Below are 14,371 nucleotides of genomic sequence, written 5' to 3'. Positions count from 1 at the left end.
AGTGATTTCTCCAGATTCTCTTAACCTTTTTGTGATATTACAGACAGTAGATGGTGAAATCCCTAAACTCCTTGCAATAGCTTGTTGATAAATGTTGTTCTTAAAGTGTTGGACAATTTGCTCACGCATTTGTTCACAAATTGGTGACCCTCACCCCATCCTTGTTTGTGAATGACTGAGAATTTCATGAAAGCTCCTTTCAAACCCAATCATGGCACCCACCTTCTCTCAATTAGCCTGTTCACCTGTGGGATGTTTTAAATAAGTGTCTGGTGAGCATTCCTTGACTTTCTCAGTCTTTTTTTGCCAAAGCTTTTTTAAAACATGGTCAAGGAATCAAATTCCAAATGAGCTAATAATTACAAAAAATAACAACGTTTTCTAGTTTGAGCGTTAAATATCTTGTCTTAGCAGTCTATTCAGTTGAATATAGGTTGAAAAGGATTTACAAATCATTATATTCTGTTTTTTTTTTTTACCATTTTCAGGACGTGCCAACTTTACTTGTTTTGGGTTTTGTATTTGTTGAAGGTGGGTTTTATAGTGGTGCTGTTCTCAACAAATTTTCATGTTTGACCATGACACATGTGCAGATAGCTTTTTTTAAGGCTAAGAAAAGCTTGGTTTTAATATTAGATATTAGTAGGGTTTTTTTTTTTCTAAACCTGTCCTTTCATCCACACGAGCTAATAATATTGTTGATTTAAACGCCCATATCTGTTGTACTGATGTACTTTAATCATAATTAATCAAATTTTTAGAGTATGATTAATGTAATTAAAAAAGAATCACTTGACAGCCGTAACATACTTTTATAGCTATACATATGTAAATATGTATATATGTGTATATGTGGATACATATATATATACTGGCAGACCCAGTGACCTCTTGGAAAGACAGGTTGGCAACCGAGAAAGAACGGTGACAGCGAGGAAAGACTGCTGACATCTGGGAAAGACTAGAGCCGGGGTGTAGAGGCTTGGCAGGCCAAAGCACAGCCTCCGTGAGGAGGAACCCAAAACCAATCGCTATGGAAAGTTATAATAAAAGATACCCCCGGGGTCGGGCGAGAGCGGGGGAGGATGATCGACCCACATGCCAGACCAATGTTATGACCATCAACGACGGACAATCGACTACGGAACAGCTAAGCAATTTATCCCGGGTCTGCAGATGTGGGAAGATATGCAAAAATGAGAAAGGTCTCAAGATATACCAGACCAAGATGCAACCTGAAAGTAATGTGCAACACACAGGGAAACCTGATGAGACGGAGGAGAGGCTGGGGCAGGACACAAACCACAGTCCCCAGAATCTCCAGGCACATGATGGAGATGGGGGCAGGAGAAGCATCGCTGGTGTGACGGAGGCAGCAGGGCACCACAGTGAGACGGAAGTCACTCAGGACACCAGACGGCATGGCCAGAACACTTGTGCTAGATACGTTCGGAAAGAACGAGTGAACTGGCCAACTGCAGCTGAAAAGAAAGAATGGGATATGTTTGACTGTGATGTCGACCAGGTCCTGGAAGCGGCTCTCGCAGGAGACGTGGGAGAGAAGCTCAAGGCTATGTCCTTGATAATCTGGAGTATAGGCGCTGATCGCTTCGGGAAGAAAGAACAAAAAGGCAGAGTAAACATCCAGCCCAAGGAAAACAGACGCCTGAAGGAGATAGCAATCCTTAGAGGAGATCTGCAGAGGCTTAAGAAGGCCTTTCGTGAAGCAACAGCAGACGAGAAACCAGCTCTCACAGAATTGCGAAACGGCCTGAGGGAGCGCATTAAGATCTTGCGACGAGCTGAGTGTCACCGCAGGAACAGGAAGCGGCGGTTGAAGGAAATGGTGGCCTTCACAAAGAACCCCTTCAACTACCTGTCGAAACTCCTGGGTGATAAAAGATCAGGAGAGTTGAAAGCAACAAAGGAAGAGGTGGAGGAGCACCTTCGGCAGGTCCACAGCGATCTCAGGACGGAGGACAATTTGGAGGAGATGGAGAGGCTCATTAAACCAGCTGAACCAACTATTCCTTTTAAGGCGGAGGAACCAAGCTGGCAGGAAGTCAGCAGCCTCCTTAAGAAGGCAAGAGGAAAATCAGCCCCAGGGCCAAATGGTATCTCGTACAGTGTTTACAAGCATTGCGAAAGGCTCAGGAAACGACTCTGGAAGCTACTGACGGTGGCATGGAGGAAGAATTTCCTTGCTGATGAATGGCTGGTGGCTGAGGGATGCTTCATCCCTAAGGAAGAAAACTCTTCAGGGATTAAGCAATTCCGTACCATCTCCCTCCTCAATGTGGAAGCTTAGCTCTTCCTGGGGATTCTGGCAAAGAGGTTGACCACCTTCATGTTGGACAACGGTTACATGGACACCTCAGTTCAAAAAGGTGGCATTCCAGGGGTATCTGGCTGTCTCAAACACACCAGCGTAATCTCCAAGATCATTGAGGATGCAAAGAGGAACCACGGAGACCTAGCAGTCCTGTGGCTTGATCTAACAAATGCCTATGGAACGATACCCCACAAGTTAGTGGAGCAGACTTTAAAGACCTACCACATACCAGAGCAATTCCAGAATTCCGGCAGTACTTTGATAGATTCAACATTTGATTCACCTGCGGAGAATTCACCATCAACTGGCAGAGACTAGAAGTGGGCATTGTCACTGGCTGCACAATTTCAGTGATTTTATTTTCTGCAGCGATGAACCTTTTTGTGAAGTCGGCAGAGAAGTTATGTCGAGGCGCAGTCCTTGCAAGCGGAATCCAGATGCTACCCATTAGAGCGTTCATGGACGACCTTACCATCACAGCAAGATCATTGCCAGAAGGAAGATGCATTTTGGAGGACCTGATTGAGCTCACTAATTGGGCAAGGATGGAGTTCAAACCGGCAAATTCCAGAAGCCTAGTTCTGAAGAAACGGCGTGTTTAGGAACGGTTTCGCTTCAAGATCAGGGAGAACATCATCCCAACTGTCCAAGAGAAACCTGTGAAGTGCTTGGGGAAGTGGTACAGGGCAGATCTCAATGACCGACTGCGTGTGAAAGAAATGCTCAGCCAAGCAGAAGCCTGGATGACATCCCTCGAAAAGAGCGGCCTCCCGGGCAAGTATAAGGCCTGGGGTTACCAACATGGGGTTCTCCCCCATCTGCTCTGGCCACTCCTAGTTTATGAGGTACCTGTATCCACAGTTGAGAGTCTGGAGAGGAAGTTGAACACCTACTTGAGGAGATGGCTGGGTGTCCCAAGAAGCTTCTGTTCCATTGGACTGTACAGCACAGGAAGCAAGCTATAGCTGCCAATAATATCAGTGGTGGGGGAGTACAAGGTGACAAAAACACGCCAGGCCACGATGCTACGAGACAGCAAAGACGAGCAAGTATGACAAGCAGGCATTGTCATCAGGTCAGGCATAAAGTGCTCAGCCAGCAAAGCACTGAGGGAGGCGGAGGATCGACTGCATCACGCGGACATTGTGGGATCAGTAGCCCAGGGAAGACTTGGTCTGGGTTGCTCTTCCAGAACAAATTGAAACAAAGCTGACCCAAAGGAGCGGCAAGGCTTGGTGCAGAGGGAGGTTCGAAAGGCTGAGGAGGAAAGCCGGCATGTCAATGCAGTAACCATGAACAAACAATGGAGCTGGACTAGATGGGAGAGTGTAAAAGACAGATCTCTAACCTGGAAGGACATCTGGAGCATGGAAGGCCACCGGATTAAGTTCCTGCTGTGTTCTACATATGATGTCCTGCCCACCCCATCAAACCTCCATACTTGGGGAATGGTAGAGTGTCCCACCTGCACACTCTGCGGAAAGATAGCCAACCTGGAGCATGTCCTCTCCTCTTGTCACTCAAGTTTAGCAGATGGCAAGTTCCGGTGGCGTCATGACCAGATCCTTGCTCAGCTGGCAGAGGGTGTTGAGCAGGCCAGGAAGAGGACAAGGCAGCTCTCTAATGGGCCTCGCTTCATCCACTTCATCAGGGCAGGTGAAAGCGCAGCAGCAGGAGGGAGGAACAAAGGAATCCTGGCCACGGCAAGCGACTGGGAGATGCGGGTCGACCTGAAGAAGCAGCTGAAATTCCTAGAGGAGATAGCCCACACTACCCTGAGACCTGATATTGTTCTGTGGTCTAAAGCAGTGGTCCCCAACCACTGGGCCGTGGCCCGATTGGTACCGGGCCGCAGAAGAATTTTTTATTAAAAAAAAAATAAATAAATAAAAAAGAATTGTTTTAATTTTTTTTGATTTTTTTATTAAATCAACATAAAAAACACAATATACACCTACAATTAGTGCACCAACCACAAAAACCTCCCTTTTTCATGACAAAAACGTCCCTTTTTCATGACAAAGAAGAAAAAAAAAAAAAAGAAAAAAAATGTTTTTGTTAGCACCCCCCGTTGAGAGGGCAATCAACTTTCTTGCGACAGTTACATTCCTTATTGGTTTCAGAGTCGTTTAGTCCGGGGGTAGGCAATCCTTTTGCAATTGCTTTGTTGTGGTTTGAAATGATTTGTTGTATGTTATTCATACAGCTGTAGCTCAATTTAATGTTGTTCTTGTTGAATATTTTTCTTAGGGTGTTGCCTTTGGGGAAGTGTTTGTCGATCAGAGTGAGGAACTTGAGGCCGATATTGGTTGAAACATTTTTGCTGAATGTGGGGTTGTACCAGATGATGTTGTTTCGTTTTCTGCTCTTTTTTGGTTGGTTTCCTGGCGTGGGTTCATAGGTGAGGGTGAAGTTCTATCCGCTTTCATCAAGTGCTTTCTGGTACGGGGTTGGTTGCTTGGTCGAATTCAGCTTTGCTAGATGACAGCATCGATAGCCTTTTATTAATTCCGGTAGGTATTTTTTTCGTGGTGGTGGGTGGGTGGTTGCTGTCATGGTGCACGTATTGGAGTGTTGTGTTGGGTTTCGTGAATGGTTGGTAGCTGTTATTTCTCAGGTTGAAAGTGACGTCGAGGAAGTTGACGGTTTGCTTGTTGGCTTCAATCGTGATCCGTAGGCCGTTCTCTTTTAAGATTTGGCATATGCGCTTCTTGGTATTCTCGCTGCTCCTTGGTGAGGCGCGGCACACTGCCAGTCCGTCATCACGGTAAATACCAAGGTTCAGGTTGAGGCTAGCAAGCTGGGGGAGGAGGAAACTCCCAACGAGTTCACACGTTTCTGCTCCGTCAAAACTCCCCATAGTAACGTCAAATGTTGAATTGTTCTTTTTTTGCCATGGTGTACTGTTGTGGATGAGTATGGAGTTGTTTGCGTGGATGATGATGTTCCTTTCGTTGCCTGTGATTGATTCGTAGTCCGAGGTGAAGTCTAGTGCTTGGGTCAGTAGGTCTTGCGTGATGGAAAGGTAAAATTCTTCGATGTCGAAGGAGATAAAGTTGTGTTGTTGTTTGTCTTGGATGTTGTTAAACCATTTGATTACTGCTGCTGTATTCCTCCATTGGTTGAGTGGTGTTTTGTCCTTGATTTTTGTGTTGATTCTGTTCAGGATTATTTTGCTGATTTTTCCTATTTCAGATTTAGTTGGGTTATATATATATATATATATATATATATATATATATATATATATATATATATATATATATATATATATATATATATATATATATATATATATATATATAGTTATATTTATATATATATATATAGTTATATATATATATATATGTGTGTGTGTGTGTGTGTGTATATACAGTATGTATATTTGTACATATATGTATATCTATGTATATATGTGTATATGAAGTACATGTCAAACTACTTCCTTAACGTAAATGACCGCCATAACCACACCACCGGGGGGGGGGGGCTCCACAAACCACGTTAAACCCAAATTCTGATCTAACATAGGTCTTAACTCATTCTCTTTCTATGCCACATCAATGTGGAATGCACTCCCAACAGGTATAAAAGTAAGTGCATCTCTATATTCCTACAAAACCGCTCTAAAACAACACCTCCAGGCAACTTCAACCCTTTACTAATACACTCCTCCATTTACATCCCATCTCCCCGGATTATAAATAACCTAATGTAAATAATCACATGTAAGTGCATATATATATATACAGTATATATATATATATATATGTATATATATGTGTGTGTGTGTGTGTGTGTGTGTGTGTGTGTGTGTGTGTGTGTGTGTGTGTGTGTGTGTGTGTGTGTTTATATATGTATGTATGTATTACTGCAAGTCTAAAACCTGATTAAAATTCACAGATATGTCTCAGTCAAAACAATGTTTTGTTTTTCTTTTCAAAAGTGTGTTCTGTCTTCCATTCAACCTTCAATCATTTTTTTTAGGCTATTGTTAAAATGACACTTGAGCCAAGGATTTATAACTCATCAGTCTTGTTTTTTCCAACTGATAACAGCTTTCTGGGTGTCTTCTAAGATGATTTAACTCTGTAACCCAGATGGCTTATCATTAAAACGCAGACATGCTGCTGTGGTAACTTTAGGTCTGGATGCTTCATAGCCTCCAAGAGATTCAGTTAAAAACAATAATGGCAGTAAAACTATAATGACATCTATAAAATTACTTGTGTACAAACGTGTAATTGAACAAAAGACTGGCCAAAAGGAACTGTTTAGGTACAAAGCCCTGACTATTAATCCACATACTGCACTTCACTGTTGACCAAGTATGCCTTGATTAACAATCAATCCACTAATTCACTTTCTCTGTCTCTGCCCCTCCCTCATGAATGTTGTCCACACACCTTCACAATTTGTTATGTTTTCAACCCCTTTTTAACCCTGTACGTACATTGAAAATACACGGAACTCTGACTCAAAATGCCAGAACATTTGAGGCATTTAAGAAACCCCGCCCGGACAGCCCCGCAAAAGAGGACATGTCTGGGGAAAAGAGGATGTATGGTCAGTTTATATCATTGGTACTTAAACTTTAACTTTAGTTTGCTAATAAGTGAACTAATAAGTGACAAGTTTGGCAAACAACAATGGCGACGAGGTAGGGGATAGTGTTCCCCTGGATTTTTTTAATGAAAAAAAAAAAAGTGCCTTGGCTCAATAAAGGTGGAAAAACACTGGAGTAGTTCCATCTCGGTCCACACTCCACACCAAAAGGTGGGGGTAATGTTCACCATAAGGTTGCTTGCCAACCGCCATTAAACCAGGGAGGAAGAAGACTGTCATGGCAGTGCCCATAGTACAGTGTAGAGTTGTTCCAATACCAATATTTTGGTAACGTACCTCTACCAACATTTATTTCAATATTTTTTGATACTTTTCTAAATAAAAGGGACCACAAAAAATTGCTGTGGAGGTAGGGCGTGGCCTGCGGGTCTGCCGCGGAACGGGGTGTGTCAGGACCGGCCTCGAAGACAACGACAGGTGCGTAGATGACCCAGGTGGGCCTTGTTATCTAATCACCTGTCCCCTTTATTAGCATCAGCCGTGAGAAGACAAGTGGTTGGAGTTGGAGGTGCTGCTGAGAGACACAGACGCAGAAAAGACACTTTGCTGAAAAGCAAAAGACTTTGCACGATTGGAGGAAAAATAAAACAGGGTTGTACCCAGAATTCCGGGCTCTCCTGACAGTGTGTGGTGGTCTGAAGAACCCACTAGAAGGAAACCTCTACAATGGCATTATTGGCTTTACTTTTACTTTTTTCACATAACAGTAGATTAAACATATGTTTCCTATTGCAATAGAACAACAATTTTGTCCTTGAATAAAATTTCTCATTCTAATGTTTTGTCAAAATTATGAAGGACAAGCGGTACAAAATGGATTATTAATCATTTTGTTCATTTACTCTTAATAGCTGGTTATTTGTTTAACATATTCCATCTACACTCGTGTTAAAATGTAACAATCACTTATTCTTCTGTTGTTTTGATACTTTACATTAGTTTTGGATGATACCACAAATTTGGGTATCGATCCGATACCAAGGAGTTACAGGATCATACATTGGTCATATTCAAAGTCCTCATGTGTCCAAGGACATATTTCCTGAGTTTATAAACAGAATATACATTTTTAAAAAAGGAAAAAAATATTGATGCAATCATTGTAGTATCGACTGGATACGCTCTTATACTTGATATCTTTACAGTGGATGTTAGGTGTAGATCCACCAATGGCGTTTGTTTACATTAAGAAGCACCAGCTTTTGTTAGCGATGAGCTATTGCATCCTCCTATAGTGTGTAGAGAAGCATGTTAAGCTATTCCTCGTCCTGCAGGGATGATACTTGTAAGAAACTTACTTTTTTGTCGCCATGGAGACACGGATTAGTGCTTTACAAGTAGCTAAAACACTCCCGACTGCAGATGGATGTCTTAAAGGACCTTTTGTAGAGTGGCGCTTAATTGTAATAGCTTCATCTTTATTGTTAGTTTTTAAGCCAAAATGCGTCCATTCTTCTTTTTCTGTCAACACACTGTCACACCGCAGTGAGGGATGTCTTGTCTTGGTTTTTTCTGTCTTGTGATATGCACGTTTTATTTTCAAAAGCAACTGCTCTTGTTTCAGATCACGGGCCCTTCCTCTTGTGTCATCAGTCTGACATCATCCCTGACCCTTGATTGTTTCCACCCGTTTCCCATTACCCTCATGTTTCATATAAGTTCATGCCTCCCCTTGTTCTGTGCCAGATTGTCTCGAGCTTTCGTGCCTGTCTAGCGTCCATGTTCATGTTCATGTTCCTGTCCATGCCTTGCCTCGTCCCACGTCTACTTCCTTGGATCCAGAATTCCCACGCTGTAGTTTTCAGTTTAACTTTTTTCTCTTCCTCAGAGCGACTTTTGTTATTTAGCCTTTGTTCAACCAAAGTGGTGAATTATAGTTTTTTTCCAAACAATCTTTCCTTTCTCAAAGTTTTTGAGTGATTTTTCGTTTACCTTTATTAGACTAAGATTAGAGTAGACATTTTTATAGTCATTGTTTTCTTCCTCCTGTTGGAGCGTTTTATGTTAAGTTTTCATAGCAGATACGGCGCTAACTATAGTTCTTCTTTATTTTGGTATTTTCCTCCTTTTTAGGAGTGATTTTCAATTGTTCCCCGTTTTTTGTTACTTATAGAATTTGTACAACTCTAGCTCTGGAGGTTAAAGAGTTGTCAAAATAAAAGCTTTACTAAGTATCCCATCTCTGCATCTGAGTCCCTTCCTTAGTCCAAGCCTGACACACGATGTGTCTGATTGTAAGTACTGTGTGATTGTGCGCTGCCGGACATGCTCCTCTGCTCGTAAAACCAGCAATGTCACATTGTGACAATGGCACACCGTCATGCCCGTTTAAAAACAAACCCAAAAAAATAAAACCGGTATTTTTTTAGAGGCGGTATAGCACCATTTATGATTCATTAGTACTGCGGTACTTTACTAGTACCGGTACACCGTACAACCCTCATACAACCCTCGTACAGGGTAGTTCTTACAGTGAAATAACTTAAAACGCCACATCACTGCAAAAACTGAAATCTAAATAAGATAAAATATCTTAAATAAGGGTGATATTTGCCTATTTTCTGTCATATAATATCATTCTTTTCACTAAGCACATTTTATGTTAGACTGTTTTACTTGTTTTAAGTGTTTTGGTCCTAAATGATCTCAGTAAGATAATACAGCTTTTTGCTGAGATTTGATGACCTATATTGAGTAAAACATGCTTGAAAATAGAATATCAACTGTTGCAAAGCTGTGTCATCGACACTCACAAGTATAAATCTGCTTTTTTAAAGTAACAATTTCTTATTTCAGGCGAGAACAACAACAACAAAAAATCATGACTTTGACACAATTGTATCTCATAATTAAAACAGATGACAGCCTAATGAACTTTGCTGTTGTATTTTCAATGAAATAATAGAAAATAGGAACTCATATAGTAGTACAGTTGGCACAGTAGAGTAAATAGACAGTTAATGTCACGGCGCGGAGTCGAACCCGTGTTTCCTCAGCGGCTGGAGCTGCGTGCACCTTCGCTAGCAGTGCGCCAACAGAGGCCTCTGCTGACAGTGCACTCAGACTCGCCCTGACTCGTGCTGAGTGCAGCACGCCCGAGCAGCATAAAAGCCAGCAGACCCGAGGAACCTTTGCCAGAACGTCGCTATCTTCTCAGTAAGCATTACGTCTGGCATTCCCTCCCCTGTGTTTTGCTTTTTTCTCTCTCCGAGTCTCCCTTGTTCATGTCCCTTGTGTTTTCCACAGTGACTCCCGTCTTCCGTGATCGTACCTTGCCTCTCGACATCCATCCGGATTCCTAACTGCCTTCCTCGATCCACGACCTCCCTGCTCAGACCCAGACCACGCTGCCTCGCTCCTGCCCCCGACATCTTGCCTGCTCACAAACTGCTTCTTTGCCTTGCCCCTCTGGATTCGACGAAGGATACAACCAACACTCACAGACAACAAACCCTGGTATCATTTACATTATTAATATTACACATAGTCATCACTCATTCACTTAGAGTAGCATACACACGCCATGTCTCATCAAAGGTTTAAATAAACCTTGTGAACCGCAGTTGTGCCCTGGTTGTCGCCTCCTTCCCTCCTCTGTACATAACAGTACGTTCTGGCCAACAACATGTCGGAACCAGGCGACAACGGCAAGTTCCAGGCCCAGATAGCCATATCTTCCGACTTAGCTATCCTTAGCTCCGTCGTTAATGAACATCAGGTTCGTGTTACTGCCCTTGAGGATCATCTAGAGAAAGCCTTTACCAAGCTACATTCCAGACTCGACAATCTGTGCCCCGGGGCCAGTTCTGGACCGGTTGTACCTCCTCGTGCTCCTCCATTCTGTGAACCCGAACACAGCTTTTTGGAACGAGAGCCCAGGATAGCCAGCCCTAAACCCTTTGAAGGGGACTTTGAACTTTATAGGGGGTTTTTGGTACAATGTTACCTCATTTTTCGTCACCAACCCCCCTGTTATTCCTCAGACGGCGCCAAGATAGCCTTTATTTTTTCATTACTTTCCGGCGTGGCTCTCAAGTGGGCGACAGCTGCTGTGGACAGGACCTTTGGGCTCAACTCCGACTATGATGCCTTCCGTGCTGAATTTCGGGCCGTCTTCGATCACCCCAAGGATGGGGGGGATGCGGCCGGACGTCTGCACTCCATCTCTCAGGGCTCACGCTCCGTGGCAGCCTATACCCTGGAATTCCGGACCCTGGCGGCGGACAGCGGTTGGGAAGACCGGGCGCTCCAAAGCGCGTTCCGTCGCGGCCTCTCTGAGGAGATTAAGGACGGTCTGCTGAGAGACAGACCTACTTCCTGCAAAGACCTCATCAAATTGGCCCTCCAATTTGACCAAAGACTTTGTGAGCGTGCAGCTGAACGAGACCAGAGAGCTGCCTCTAGAGGCCAACCTCTTTTCACTTCCAAGGCGGGAAGAATCCTGGTGAGCCATACATTATTACCCCGTAAAGAAGATAATCCTGATTTACGGCTACCCGCTACTTTGGCCTGGGACAAAGGGAGCATTCAAGTGCAGGCATTTGTGGACTCTGGAGCTGACGAGAGTTTGTTGGACTTCATGTTCGCCCGACAGATGGGCATTCCCTTGATATCCCTGGACAAGATGCTGCCTGCACAGGCCCTGGATGGACGACCATTGGGCCCCATCAAGTACCGCACAGAGGCCCTTTCCATGACCATTTCTGGTAATCACAGAGAGACCATTAGTTTATGGGTGCTGGAAGCTCCGGTAGCCCCACTGATACTTGGAAGATCCTGGCTCCGACACCACAACCCCCATATCTCTTGGTCTTCCGGAAAAATGTTGGCTTGGAGCACACCCTGTATGGCTAACTGTCTTGGGCCAGCATCTCATCCGGTCTCCCACTCCACTACCACGACTCCCCAGGTCGATCTATCTCTCGTTCCAGCTTGCTACCATGACTTAGGCGAGGTCTTCAGCAAGGTACGTGCCCTGGGACTACCTCCTCATAGACCTTATGATTGTGCCATCGAGTTACTCCCTAACGCTAAATTGCCGGCTAGCCGCCTATACAACTTGTCGCTTCCAGAGAAGGAAGCTATGAGGAACGACATCACCGAGGGGCCTTGCTTCTGGCATCATTACACCATCCAAGTCTCCACTGGCGGTGGGATTCTTTTTGTGGCCAAGAAGGACGGATCTCTTCGTCCCTGCATCGACTACCGTCACCTCAACAACATCACCATTAAGAATAAGTATCCTATTCCACTACTCAACTCATCTTTTGAACCGTTGGCACCTGCAACAATATTTACCAAGCTGGATCTCCGTAACGCTTATCACCTGGTCCGGATCAAAGAAGGAGACGAGTGGAAGACGGCCTTCAACACTCATATGGGTCATTATGAGTATCGGGTGATGCCTTTTGGACTCACCAACGCACCAGCTGTTTTCCAAGCTCTTGTCAACGACATCCTCCGGGACATCCTGGATCAATTTGTGGTGGTATACCTAGATGATATTTTAATTTTCTCCCGTAACCTCTCTGATCATCAGAAACATGTTTGACTTGTCCTGCAACGTTTATTGGAAAATTGTCTATTTGTGAAGGCTGAAAAGTGCTGCTTCCATTCTTCTTCGGTGGAGTTCCTGGGATTCGTGGTCGAAAGGTGGAGGCTGTGGTAAAGTGGCCGCAACCTACTTCTAGGACGGAATTTCGGAGGTTTCTTGGCTTCGCCGGCTTCTACCGTCGATTTATTCTAGACTTTAGTAGAGTTGCTGCTCCACTCCATTCTCTTACATCTACAAAGGTACCTTTCGCTTGGACTCTTTTGGCGAGGAAGGCCTTTGAGGAGTTAAAGGAGCGTTTTGTTTCTGCACCCATACTAGTCCATCCCGACCTTGATACTCCCTTTTTGGTGGAAGTTGACGCCTCAGACTCGGGGTTTGGGGCTATTCTTTCTCAACGGTCCAAGATTGACAATTTGGTTCACCCTGTTGCCTTCTTCTCCAGGCGCCTGACCCCAGCTGAACAGAACTACGATGCTGGGAACCGAGAATTATTGGCGGTCCATGAGGCCCTGGGGGAATGGAGACACTGGTTTGAAAGATCTAATCAAAGCTTGGAGACCATGCTCCGATGTGTTGCCAGTCATCAACCTACGTCCCGGAGCAAGTTTTTGCCATGGGTGGAGTTTTCTTATAACTCATTGAAGAGCTCCGCTACTGGTATGTCCCCTTTTGAGTGCTCATTAGGTTATCAACCCCCTTTATTTCCCCAACAGGAACTGGAGATCGCTGTTCCCTCTACTAGAGCTCATATTAGACGGTGTCAGAAGGTGTGGAGATTCGGTCGTGCAGCTTTGGAAAGAGCATCCGAGAAGATGTGTCGCAACGCCACCCGTCATCGCATTTCAGCCCCGTCCTATAAACCACGACGAACTTTTAAATAAACCTTGTGAACCGCAGTTGTGCCCTGGTTGTCGCCTCCTTCCCTCCTCTGTACATAACAGTTAATATTAATATTGTGACATTTCCAACATTTTTGAACAGAAATAGTTCATGCACATTCAGATAAATTCTTCAAAATAACAATAAAAAAAATGTGATCGGGGTCGGGCTGTATATATATATATATGTATGTATATATATATATATAATATACATACATATATATATATATATATATATATATATATATCTATATATATATATATATATATATATATATATATATGCTTCTGTCTGCGGTGCACCTTGCGGTGTCCAGGGTTTGCGTCTGTTGCGGGGTCGCATCGTCTCACGGTTTGATCGCTTGTTCGTTGGTCGTGGTCGGTCTCCTCCAGTGGGTTCCTTCTCCTACTCTTCCCTCTCTGTTCCTCCTTCCCCCTGTTTATGCTGGAGGAGCAGATGACTGGATTGCGCGCAGCTGTGTGGTGTGCGCTGATTGTTGCTACCGTGCGGCTCCGAGTGCGACACGCCTCCTCTCTGCGCCGGACGCCCCGCTTTCTCGCCTCCATCTCGGCTAGGGATATATATATATATATCCATCCATCCATCCATTTTCTACCGCTTATTCCCTTTTGGGGTCGCGGGGGGCGCTGGCGCCTATCTCAGCTACAATCGGGCATATACATATATACTATATATATATTGGATGTGGACATATCGGGCCGCTTTGGACTGATAGACGCGTGCGTGCTAAACGTGCTAACTAGCATGGGAATACGTCGGCGGCTACATCCAGCAGCCTGTGAAGCAGGGGAGTATAGTAGCAGCGGGGGCCGTCTACGGAGCAGACGCCAGCGGTGTGATCGGAAACGCGGATGCCGAGTGGGGCTAAAAACAAAGCAGAAGGCTAATCCCCACAGAACACCACTTCCCTCCATCCTGAAGAAGGATTTAAATGGAAAATGTGAGACTACTGGTCT

This window comes from Nerophis ophidion, linkage group LG01, assembly GCF_033978795.1.
Source record: "Nerophis ophidion isolate RoL-2023_Sa linkage group LG01, RoL_Noph_v1.0, whole genome shotgun sequence".
Taxonomy (NCBI): Eukaryota; Metazoa; Chordata; class Actinopteri; order Syngnathiformes; family Syngnathidae; genus Nerophis; species Nerophis ophidion.
Note: the sequence above shows the minus strand (reverse complement) of the source record.